The 12,674-nt window shown below is 60.8% G+C and overlaps 1 protein-coding gene across 1 annotated transcript in view; it reads left to right on the top strand.

The window, feature by feature from the left end:
• KCNG2 (potassium voltage-gated channel modifier subfamily G member 2) overlaps window positions 1–12,674 on the top strand; it is a 46,725-nt gene that overhangs the window by 20,585 nt on the left and 13,466 nt on the right. Inside the window, exon 2 of the mRNA XM_082699997.1 lies at window positions 2,094–2,184. The gene's annotated coding sequence lies outside the window, so the exon portion shown is untranslated. The remainder of the gene's footprint in view (window positions 1–2,093; window positions 2,185–12,674) is intronic.

The raw sequence follows: 12,674 nt of genomic DNA, 5'->3' as shown, positions 1-12,674 counted from the left end.
AGAAATGACCAAATAAGAGTTGTCCCGATTGAGAAGTAAAATTTGATTATCTGGGATACGTGCTCGCTTCCTGTTCTGTGTCTGCTCTCCCCGGCGTGGGGACAGGAGCCCAGCATTGGTGTCTGCTGGTCTTTATGGGGACACAACGGAGGTCTCAGGCCCCCTGAGGACTGGCCTGGGGCCCCTCACTCAGCAGAGAACGAGGGTGGAGAAGCCTAGTAGCTAGTCGGATCACGGCCCACCTGTTTGTCGGGAGCTGGGGATACTGAGGGCCAGAGGGTCAGGACAGGGGAACTCCTGGAACCCACGAGAACTTCAAACCAAGTCCCTGCTGTTTCAGGAGCTGCGCCGGGAAGACGGCTGCTCCGGGGTCCGCGTCCTGGGCCCGGCGGGAGGCTCCACAGCTCTGGAACACAGCTCTCAGACTTCCCCACCTTAAGGATGATTTAGGATCAAAGAGCTTTTTTAGAAGTGGGTCATGTGTATCACCATAGCCAGGTTAGAAATCACTGGGGCAGGAACAAGCCCCCTGAGGGCGTGCCCGTCCTGTGCCCTGGGGTCCCGTGACACCGGTGGTCCAGACCTGCCTCCGAGAGACCGGCCCGACGGGGACGCTCGGGACGGATTTGGGAAATGCTGGCGGAAAGACAAGCTCCCAGGAATGTTAACCATGCCCTCCGGGACTGCATTTCCTCCAAACCGTGGCCCAGAAACCAGCAGGAAGTGGACGGGCGACTCCATTACCCACCCCGCGGCCCGCTGCTCCGCGCGAACGTGGACGGTGGTGGCGGAGGGGTCTCTCCTCTCCGGGCTCCGTGAGCAAAAGTACCGATGTAAACCGCTACTTCAGAGGGAAGGTGGGCTTGACGGTCCATTTGCATAAAGCACACTAATTATGACCCTCTGACCTGTGCCTTGAGGCAGATTCAGCAGTTACAAGTGTCCTGGAATGAATGGTCTTAAACAGAGGGCGCACGGGCCGGTGGAGGGGGGTCTCTCCGTGCATACGAGGATGTGTGTGCTGAGCTTTGCCGACTCTGACGGCACCGTGGGCGAGGGGCCAGGCCGCCCCTAAGGGACTGACATCCCGAGAGACGACAAACGACATCCAGGTCTGTGGCTGGTCCAGGCGGGGCACCTGGGGCTGAAGCAGGGTGAGCGCGCGGCCCATGTCACAGCGACTGTGGGCTCCTCTCACAGCAGAGGGCAGCTGGCCCTTGGGGCAAGAGAAGGAGGCAGGTCTGGCACACGGAATGTGACGTGTCCAGGAGGAGGTGAGAAACGCAGAATGACAGAGTGATTCGGGAGGTCTTCCAGAGGATGCCAGCGCGGGGGATTGGCCTCCGGAAAGAACCCTCCTTCCCTGACACCGGACGGTCGTGGTCAGGGGCGGGGGACGAGGGCCTCGTGCTAGGGCCTGCAGGTCGCACTTCTCACACTTTGTAGCGTGGGCTCCTGAGCAGCTGTCCGGTCTGCAAATGGGAGGCCAGGAGAAGACAGGAGACAGGAGCAAATTCTGGAAAATTCTTGTGTTTTCCTTTGTCCAAATGCTACACTGGGGACTCTGCCTTTGGTAGATGAGAGTGACCGCGTGGTTTGCCATCATGATATGATTAAGTTGGTAAATGAGATAAATGCAAAACGTTCCCCCAGAAATAGAGGCTCTCGAACTGGGAAGCTGTGGTCCTTGTGACCAGCGGTGGATTCCATGGGGCCCAGGGAGACCCCAGCCCGAGCCAAGATGATGTGTGCGGCGACAGAAATTCTACACAAGCAGATGGACTGGGTTGGTTGGATTCTCTGACAAGTTCATGGCTCTACCAAGGTCAAGAAGCCACGCCTTAAAGGGGATTGGAGGGTCCCCCAGGAGGCTCAGCTGATGAAGTGTCCAGCTTCTGGTTTCAGCTCAGGTCGTGATCTCAGGGTCCTGGGATCAGGCGGGCTCTGTGCTCCGTGGGGAGTCTGCTTGGGCTTCTCCCGGCCATGGCCCCTCCTGGCTCTGGCTCACACGTGCTCTCTTTTCTCTCTGTCTCTCAAATAAAATCCATCTCTTAAATAAAAAACTAAAAGGGAGATTTGACGTGTCCTTTCAGGGACTTGAGCGCACTGGCCGAGGTCCGACGGACGGCACCATTTGCGAAGGGGCCCCTGGGATGAGCCACCACGCGGGGACACCGACCTGAGGTAAGACACGTGCCTGCCCCCCACACCCCACTGGGAGGAAACGGGAGGATCTTTTCCCTGAAACGTCTCACTTAGAGTCTCAGCAGGTGACGCCGTAAACACACGGACGTCCTCGGAGCTTCGATGAAGGAGGGTGAACTCTGGGGACAGAACCCAGGGACGAGCCCCTGAGCCCGGCAGCTTCGGGTGCCCGTCCCCCAGGAGCTCCTGCGGCTGCTCTGGGAGGCCAGCGGGGGACGGCCAAGGGGGCCCCCCGAGTTCTAACTGAGGAGTGGGATAGCGGCAAACTGATGACCTGGGGACCCCAGAGAGCCTGTGTCCGCTGTCCCCCAGGCCTGTCCTTTGTCCTGTGAGTCCCCCGGGGCCTGCCTCGCCCTTCATGGGACCCTCACGGAGCAGACCTGTGAGCTGCTGATTCTTTGAGCTTCGCCCCAAGATTCCGGACGGAAGGCTGTGCAGGGGTCTAGGTGCTCACCGACGCAGGGGGACGGTGTCACCGCCTCCCTCCTAGCTCCAGCTGCAGGGACCCCAGTCCCTCACCCGCCCCCCGGGGGTCGTTCACCTGCCCCCAGGCTGTCCCTCCGCAGCTCCGCGGGCTCTCCCACACCAGCCTGGGCCTCCCCGTCCAGTCTCGGCCGCTACTTCGCAGCACGTCCCTGCTGCTCTCCGGATTCCCACCCCTCCCTCCCTGGCCACTCTCACCTGGCACTTACAGACCTTCCATCTGGAAGAGAGCTAGAGATGATCTCATTCAACCCTCGGTTTGCTACCTGGACCCTGAGACCCTGAGGGCTGTGGGCGGTGGGCCCCAGACGCACACCAGGGGCACCAGGACACCCTCCCCTGCCCCGACTCAGTCCTCAGGCTTTCCCGCCGAGGTGCCCAGAGTCCTGTTGGGCGCAGCACACAGTGGTCCCAGTAGCTTTGCACACTCAGATGTCCCCCCTCTTCCCGGCCCCCGAGTGCCTGCTCTGGCTCTTGAGCGGGGGCAGGTCAGCCGTGAGCTACGGTGTCGGATCTGGCCAGGCCTTTCGTCAGCGTTGGCTGCGAGCCAGGATTCACCCTCCGGCTGGGAAGGTGGAAGCTTCAGCTCCTGTAAAAACCGGCGGAGAGGGATAGCGTGTGAGTTTTCCTTGCCGTGGCGTCTCCGTGTTTCTCAGCCTCCACGACTGGCTCAGGGTTTCTTGGCGTCCGACCTAGGTCTCTCGCTGCACTTTGATGCAGCTGTTAGCGCTGCTGGGTGCGGCCCCTGCGGCTCTGTTTGCCTTCCAACGCCCGCATCTTAGTGGTGTTTGGGGACTGAGAAAGTGGGAGCCCTGAACTCACAGAATAAAACCCAAATCTGCTGCAGTCGTTTTAGAAGCGCACGTCCATGAGGACACCCGCGGACGGACGGGGGCCAAGCAGGCCGCATCCGTGAGTCAGTAACGGGCACATCAGTGTCGACGTGTTTTACAAAGACTCCTCTGTCCGGTGTGGTCAGGCCCCGTGTGGTCACTGTGACGGACACACGACCCAGCAGCCCCGCATACGTCAGAGCGTCCAGGGTGCCCAGGCCCTAGCCAAGGCCTCGGCGGCCGGTGCCATCACACTGAGCGACCGGGGAGGAGGACAGCCCAGGGGCCACGCAGGTGGTCAGGGCGTGGACAGCACCACGGCGTCGCGGCAGGAGAGTCCGTGTGCTGGCATAGAGTTTTGTTTCGGGGTTTGTTGCTGTTATTTTCCAGCGTTTTTAAGGGAAAAGTCTCAAACACACCAGAAGTTGAAGGAGTCGCTCGGTGAAGACCCGGCCATCTGCGAATTCACGTTCACGTGAAATAACGACCCACCTTGGAAGCAGCCCCCGGGAATCGAGGCATCTTATCCCTAAACAGTTACTATGCGTCCCCAAAACAAGGGCCTTCCCTCTGGGACCGCATGCATGTGACACTGAAGAAAATTAACAGGCATGGCTGTATTGCGTCCAATTGCAGATCTCCCCAGCGGTCACAAACCGTCTTCTGTCGCTATTTCGGATAAAATTAATCGTGTCTACAACTTCATCGGTCGGTTGTCTCAAGCTCTTTGAACCCTGATTCTAGGACATTCCTCCACGTTTTGATTCCCACGTCCCTGACTCCACGCAGAAGCCAAGGAGTTCTCCTCAGAATGGCCTCTGCTCATGCTTCTGTGCGAGCACGTCAGCCCCGGGTTCTCTGGACACCGGGACGTGGGTCTCTGCGTCACTCGGGGCAGAGCCCGATGGCTGTGGCAGTGTCAGCCGCTGCACACCGTGTCGTGCTTGAGGCCACGATGTCAGTGGGGCCATGCCACGTTGTGTGACTGGACTCAGAGTGAACCCAAAAGGCACCCATCGTAAAGCCACATCCACCCTCATGACAACTGGGTGGCCGGTGCCCGGCAGATGCCCGTCCCCGGGGATGGCAAAGGGCTTTCCCTCTTCTCTGCATCTCTCTCTTATTTCTGCGTCTCTACAGACTCATCAGCCTCTGTTCACTCGTGTCACGCGTCCACTCTCAGCGTCGGCCGTAGGACCCGTCCCTGCGCACCGCTTCGCCCAGGACTGCGGCGCCGCTCACAGAAGCGCTGGTCACAAGGCGCTGATCTCACCCCGGACGCTGCCGGCCTCTCCTCGGGGACCGGCACTTCCTGCGAGATGCAGCTCACGTGGGAAGGGCCCGTCCCTGATGGCTAAGAGCATTTTCCCTAGAAAGAGAGGGTATTTAGTTGTATGATCTTAGGAGCTTGCCAGATGTGTTCATTCTGTTCTGAGAGGCTACAACAGAAGTTTTAAGTAAGATCCAGAGTCCCATAACATCACGCCCCAAATCTCCAGGTTTCTTTGGAAAATCAGTCCTCATACCAAGAGCCAAGACGGTTCAAACCCAGCAGAGGACAAGCATGAGACACCGACATCAAGACGACAGACACGTTAGAATTAAGTAAGCTGCCATCGTAAAAACACGTCAACGAGCAACGACAAACATGCTTGACAAGAAAACTGAGCTTTAGCAAAGACAGAGCGTCTCAGTGAAGGAAGAGCAGGTATGAAGAAGAAACGGGAAACTTTAGAACTGAAGAATACAATAAATGACAAAAAGACGCAGTGGATACATTCAAGCACCAGTGAGAAGGCGTCTGGACGGCGAGCCGGCCGCCTGAAGGGCGGGGAGGACAGAGGCAGGTAACGCGGATGGCGGCTCAGAGACGGAGCCTCCGGCCGTAACAAGAGCCAGCGTCCGCGTCGTCCGAGTCCGGGAGGGGAAGGTCAGCGGGGCGGAAAGTTCTTGGGGAAATAACGACTTAAAAATTAGCAAAAGACACAAGTCTACAGGTTCGAGAAGCTGAATGAGTACTAAACGGTACAAACCAGCAAGTCCACACCAAGACACACCATAGTCAATTGTCTAAAAACCAGGAAACTAAAAATCTGGAAAGCAGGTAGAGATAAAACGTGCCTTACCTGGAGGGAAACAGTTCAAACGGCAGGAAATTTCTCATCGGAAGCCATGAGGCCAGAGGAAGTGAGACCAGATTTAAGGGCTCAGTTTAGGACGATTCGTATCAGCCCAGAATCTCACATTCAGCAAAAACACCTTCAGGAATGAGGTGAAGTCAAGACATTCTCGGGATACCCGGACTAAGAGAATTGTTGCCAGCAGACCCGTCCCCTCCAGCACACGCTGACTGCAAGTTCTTGAGAGAGGCAGAGGCTGAGAGAAGGTGGGGTGTGAGCGCGGGCGAACGCGGCGGCTCTGCTGCTCACCTGGGGCTTCCGAAGCGATGTCCGATGGCAGGAGAGAAAACCGGACGGCTGCCCATGTGCTTCTAAAGCCCCTCGAGGACTGACCGCGGACAGCTGTCCGCCGGGTGTGGTGCGGGCATGTAGGGGACAGTCGGGGACCGTGCTCCGCGCCAGCTGTGGAGCGGACAAGTCGTGTGCACATAGCGCAGGGTCCGAACCAGCCGCCGAAACACTCAGAAACACCGCGACGGGTCTATGGAGAGTTCCAGCTCACGTGCGAGGCCCATGCACAGGGGCACCTGGGGGCTCCGCCCGTGAAGCCTCCCCCTCTGCTTCAGGCTCAGGCCATGACCTCAGCCCCGCGCCAGGCTGCACGCTGGGTGGGGCTCTGCTTCTCTCCCTCCTGCTCTCCCTCTGCCCACCTTAAATGAACAAGCGAACCCTTATTTCATGAAGGCTACATGGTGCAAGTGCCCTGGCTGGCTCAGTCAGTGGAGCTGATGACTCGGTCTCAGGGTCGTGAGTTCAAGCCCCATGTTGGGTGGAGAGCTTCTTTTTTTTTTTTTTTTAAAGATTTTATTTATTTATTTGTTAGAGAGAGAGAGAGCACGCGCGCAAGCACAGGCAGACAGAGCGGCAGCAGAGACAGACGGAGAAGCAGGCTCCTCACCAAGCAGAGAGCCCGATGTGGGACTCGATCCCAGGACGCTGGGATCATGACCCGAGCCAAAGGCAGCCGCTCAACCCACTGAGCCACCCAGCTGTCCTGGGTGTAGAGTTTCTTAATTAAAAAAAAAAAAAAAAAGACAAGTGATTTTTTTTTTAAAGCATAAATGGTGCAAAGAAAGCAAATACCAGTTAAAAGGCAGAGATTGGCAGACCGGGTGGAAAACAGGACCCAGGTGCATTTGTCTGCAAGAACAGCCCTTCAGTGTGACAACAGGAGCAGGCAGCCACGGAAGGGGTGGACGTGTCACACACACACCCGCCGAAGGGAAGCTGAAGCGGCTGTATTTTGTGTTTGATAAAGCAGACAAGAGGCAGACACGAAGGCCAGGGCAGAAAGGGACACTCGAGAGGCTGAGACTCAAGGCTTGGAGACACGGCCGCGCTCCGTGTGTGCACAGGAGCTCCGACGGGTCGAGTCTGACCAGGTTGAAAGCAGGCTTGAGGTCCATACAGGTCCTCCAAAGTCCTCAGTGAGGTGATTTTTGTAAATAAAGAGACGCGTGTTCTGGAACGCACGTGGAGAGGTGAAGGACTCGGGTCAGTAAAGGCCGTCTTGGAAAGAATGAAGGGTAGAGGCTCGAGCGCGGGTCCGGAGACGAGCCACACGTGCCGGCGGCAGACGCCGGCGCACCCCAGGGGACGGAACAGAAGACCCATGAGGAGACGCACAGCTGGGCCGGCTGGATTTGGGGGAAGGGGTTGTCTATTTTTTTCTTTCTAAGATCGACTGGTTTTCGAGCGAGCGAGAGCGGGACGTGGGAGGGGCAGAGAGGGGTCCAGGGCAGCCTCCGTGGGCTCGGTCTCGCCACCTGAGCCGAAACCAAGAGCCGCTTCAGCAACTGAGCCTCCCAGGTGCCCCTCCGACTGGGACTGGAGGGGACTCAGAACGCGTCAATGAAGAAGAGGTGGTCTTCTTAACAAACAGGCTGGAACCGTCAGACGCGAAGACCGTGAGCTTCCACCCAAGTCCAAGTGGAAACGTTGGCTCCCCTGGCACTTAACCCAGAGGGGAAGAAACGCTTACGGGAACGTCCGTAGCAGGCGTGTCCAAACCCTGGAGATAACCAGAGGCCCCGCAGCCTGGGCGAGTCGCACAGAGTGTGGTCCCCCCCGCCGCGAGCCGTGCCCAGGATGAGGAACAGCCCAGGTGAGCGCCCGGTGCCCAGTGCCGATCGAAGAGCCGACGAGCCTGTCCGGGAGGGCCGCAGCCTGTCCGTCCAGAGGCCGCTCCTGGGGTTCTGGGTTTTTTAAGTTTATTAACTTCTTGATGTAAGCAAGGGGGGGCTCAACTCACCCCCCCGAGACGGAGAGTCACAGGCGCCCCGAGCTGAGCCGACCAGGTGCCCCCACCACTCCTGAGTTTGACCAGAGGACGGGGTGGGGCTGGTGTTCGCTGGGGTTACGGAGGCGGCAGGAGGGGGCAGGTGTCGGGGGCCGCGGGCGTGGCGGCGGCGAGACTGGGCTGCAGGCGTGCGCGGGGCAGACCGGGACAGGCCCCCGGGGTCTGTGCAGGGAGAGTCTGAGTGCGGTGACCCTCGCTCCACGCACCGCGGTCTTGTGCACACGTAAGCACACTCTGCTGCACGCGCCTTGCTTTAGTTACCAAATTCCAGGTCTAACAGGTTTGGAGATTATATGTGGTTCCCGTAAGTCATAACTCAGAAATAATCATCAGTTCTTCTATCAACAACATGGCTAAAAATGGGTATAATCAGCACGTTTTCAGTTCCTCTTGGAGCTTGTGTTGCTTTGGCACAGAATAAACCCATTTCAAAAGAAAATAATTGAACGCATGTGAGTTTAAAAAATCAGGGGCGCCTGGGGGGCTCCGATGTTGAAGCGTCTACCTTTGACTCCAGTCATGGTCCGGGGGTCCCGGGATCGGCCCCACGAAGGGCTCCTTGCTCAGCAGGACGCCCGCTTCTCCTCTGCCGCTGCCCCCGCGTGTGCTCCCTCTGACTCTCTCAAGTAAAGTCTTTCAGCAGAACCAGAATTACAGGAATGACCCTAGTGAGCACTCATTTTTAAGACTGAAAATCTCTGAAGAGCCATGTTTTACCTGAAATTACTGACTTTCGGCTTGTTTCTAACTGCGGCTGGTCTTCTCCGCCCCTCTTGTCCTGCTTGTTCGGAGACGGGAACCCGCAGCAGCCGCCGCCGGCCTGTGGGTGGGCCACACGCGTTCTGTTGGGACCACGTTCCCCTGTTGTCCCAGGGCCGGGTCCACGGGTCTGTCTCGTGGACACGGGCCCGCTTGGAGACTAAGCATCTCCACCACAGAGCGGAGCCTGTGCCTGGAGAAGACCCAGCAGGGGAGAGCCAGACAGACGCTCCATGGACAGACGCTGCTGGCCACTGGCCACGGTGGCCGGCGGGAGGAGCAGGGAGGGAGCTGGCTCTGCCAAGATCCCCGAACCAGACGGAGGCGGGAGCAGCAGAGCCTGCGGTCGCCGCATTAATGGCCTCCAGCATCTGCGGTGTGGCCCTGGGGCTGTGACGTGGAGCCCACACAGCTCAGAGCGTCCTCCTCGCCAGGACGCCCCGTGTCCTCCCCACGGTGCGGACGCCCCGGCAGCTCGGCGTGGGTGTCTGGCTTTCTCGCGTCTTCCCTCGTGCCGTGGCCCAAAGGAGCCCGCTTGGAGCCAGGTCTCAGCCTGGCACCGCTGACGGTGGGCGTCCCGGACCGAGCGTGATGGCCAGCCCCCGCCTCCAGCTGTCGGTGCGATGCCACAGATGGTGCCACGTCCCTGGGCCATGGGGTCTGGCAGGACACGGGGACGGTGGCCGCCGTGTACACAGCGGCCCCGCAAGCACCCGCAGACACTCTGAGTGACCTCAGCTCAGAACTGTGAGTACCCCGGAGTTCCCCGAGCCCTCGATGACCGGGGGTCCTTGCTGTGTTCGCGCGGCCGCAGGCACGAAACCCCGCGGGCCTGCTCAGACGCACGTCCCCTGCTCCGGCTCCCCCTCGGCCTCTGCTCCTTCCCCCAGAACTCAGACACTGCTCGTGAGCACCTGCCAAGTGCCGGTGGTGTTCTAGGCACGGGGGACAGGCGGTGACGCAAAACAGACACCGCCCTGGCCTCCTGGTGCCCACCTGTTAGCGGAGCCCCCTCCAGGCTCGCAGACAGGTGTCCTTCCCCAGCTGCCGCTCCCCGCGCCGCGGCCCAGCCAGAGATGGGGACCCAGGCACAGCTGGGCAGGACGGTGAATGTGCGGCGCTCGTGGCAGCTCCGAGAGCCCCCGGCCCTCCCGGCCCCGGCGTGGGGATCGCAGGTTCTGTGGGGCACATGACCGCTGCACATGGCACGGACGTCAGTCTGGCCCGGCGTGGACAGCCTGTCTGTGCTCCATCCCTCAGCTGCGAGAGCTGGGGCTTCTGGCCCGTCCGATGTCCGGCGGTCGGGAAGCCACATGTGGCTCCCTGTCCTGGCTTCCTCATGGCCGGTCACTAGGCCCCATGCAAGGGTCCGACAGGGTGGGAGCCGGCGGAAGGCCTGTCCTCAGAAACTACGTAGCTGGGCCTCCGCTACTGTGCCTCGCTGGACGCATGCGGTCCCGTCCGCCTCCGGCTTCAGCCCTCCATCCGGGGTACCGTCTCCCCTGGACGTCCACCCTGCTGATAGCAGGTGCCGCCCCGATCCTAGCCAGAAGGCCCAGAAACAGGGCAGGGCACCAAGAACACACGTCGTGCGTCGGCACGGGCTGAGGACGGCCAGACCGTCCTGCACATTCACACGGGTGTCCCCGTGCTTACGAGGCCGCTGCTGCCGTTCATGGCGTGGGATCTGTGGCTTCTGTGGGCTTGCACGGCTCTGGCGCGGGAGCTCAGCCCTGCCACCAACACGCTGTCCCACACGGGGGCGTGGCTGTCACCAAGCAGAGCGTCCCCTCAGCGAGGAGACTCACAGAGGAAGTGCCCTCCCGGAGGCTGCGGCCCGGGCCACGGGGGTCCTGGCGCTCAGCGGGATGGTCTGAGCACTTCACTCCCTGAGGAACAGCTTGTATCCAGCGTTGTCTCTGCTCTACTTGCGTGACATTGAGTCGCCCCCAGGAGGGTGAGCCCAGCCCGGACGTGCTGAGTCACCCCCGAGAGGCAGACGTTAGTTAATGAGGAGGACATGTCCCAGGCACCGACTGCCCAGACCGCCGGCTCTGGAGGGGCAGGCAGATCACCGGGGCTGGCGGCTGTGTCCCGACGGGGTCACGGCTGCCCTGGTCCTCCCCCACCCACAAGGGGTCCGCAGCCAGGGTGGGCCACGGCACGTCGGAGCCATGGCACGTCAGAGCAGTGGGGACGCTTGGCGTGAGGACGGCAGAGCGATCGGGAGCAGAGCCACGGGCGCCGTCCTGGCCTGCAGAGCCTGACTCGGTCTTCCTGGGCCTCTGCTTCAGGTCGCAGGCTCCGGCCATTTTTTCAGGGGAAATCACAGGGGCTGTGTTCTTGGGCCCCCGGACCAGGTCCACCAGAAACCTCCTATGTGCTGGGCCACGGGCCAGGCCCCACCCCAGCTACACTCATGCCGGCCTTGCCACCCATCGGGGGCCATGCGACGCGTGGGGCACATGGGCCGGTAACATCTGAGGCCCATGCGTCCCTAGCTTGTCCCTTCGACGAGGACTGCCTGACCATCCGCCACACTCCGGGGACCGTGTTGGTGTGTTTGATGGCAGCCGTTCCCTCGTGGAGCCCCTGTCCCAGCAGCCCCAGAAAGAAAACGGCCAGTGGCTAAAGCAAGCGAGCACACTGCCTGCTCGCCTGGGAGCAGGGGGAAGCCCTCGGCAGGTCGGAGCCGGGGAAGGCCGGGGTGTGCGGTGTGGCGAGAGCTGAGGGACGGAGGCGGATCTCAAGGGAGGCGAGGAGCCGGAGGACGTCGGGGGTGGGGGGACACCGCACGGGCCAGACCTCCGTCCGGGGAGCAGACAGCAGGGAGGTGTGGTCGGAGGCTGACTGCCAGGCCTCGCGAGCCTCCCTGGCTGCCGTGCTGGGTGCAGGGCAAGTAGGGAGACCGGCCGGGAGAGGATGAGGCTCTCCAGCGGGAGAGGACGGAGGCTCAGACCAGAGGCGTTCAGCGGTGGACACTGCGCCCACCCACATGAGTCGAGAATTCCCCAGAACATCAGACACGGGCGTCCGCCTGGAGGGGTTCAGAAGTTCGCAAGATCAGGGCCACCGGCCGGCGTGGAGCTGCTGCTGGCTCTGTGCTGATGGCAAGGAGGTCCGGGACAAGCGTGCACTCACTCCCTTCTGCGCCCAGATGCGGCGTTCCTTCCCACAGGCGGACGCCGCTCCGGGGAATTCCTGGACAGACGGGTCCTCTTCATCCAACTCCCGACCTTGTGTGTCTGGTCATACAAAATGCCCTAAGAGGGCAACTCAGACCTCATCCCTCGGGAATCTGTGAGCTGCGCACAGTGAACAAATGGCGTTCGGTTCCGAAGTCAGCGTTGGGAGTGTGTGTGCGGACGTGGGCGGAAGGTCGCGGGTGCTGCTTCCTCGTGTGACATCACAGACCAGCATCAGGGTGAGGGTTAGGGTGTGGAGGAGCGCCCCTGGCCAAGCACCTCCCGAGGATGGCCACCGAGCACCCCAGCAGCGCCCGCCATCTGGGCCTCACCCAGAGCCCAGCCCCCACTGCCCCGTGGCCCCAGATGCGCTAGCTCGGAGCCCTGTTATGCGCGTTCGGAAATACACGTGGACTTCAAAGCGAGGAGGTAGGGGTCGTCTTCCCCGTCCGACAACACACACGGAATGCCAGGGGAACGCTCTCCGGTCTCAGAAGCATTGTCTTCTCAAATGAGAAGGAGTCAGGTTCCCGTCACCTCGAGGAACACCAGGAGGAGCCTCGGGGACGGTTGGGCTCTCTAGGTCCGGAGGAACCCAGAGGTGTCTGCCTGCCAAGGAGCCGCGAGCGGCAGGCACACCCCTGCCTGAGGGGAGGGCTCGCAGCTGCACGAGGGGACGGCCGGCCGTGGCAGAGTGCCGGGACACAGAGAACGGAGCTCTCTCTCGCAT

This window comes from Mustela nivalis (genome assembly GCF_964662115.1).
Source record: "Mustela nivalis genome assembly, chromosome: 14".
In the NCBI taxonomy this organism is placed as follows: domain Eukaryota; kingdom Metazoa; phylum Chordata; class Mammalia; order Carnivora; family Mustelidae; genus Mustela; species Mustela nivalis.
The sequence above is the reverse complement of the archived record's forward strand: the minus strand, read 5'-3'. Positions and strand labels throughout refer to the sequence as shown.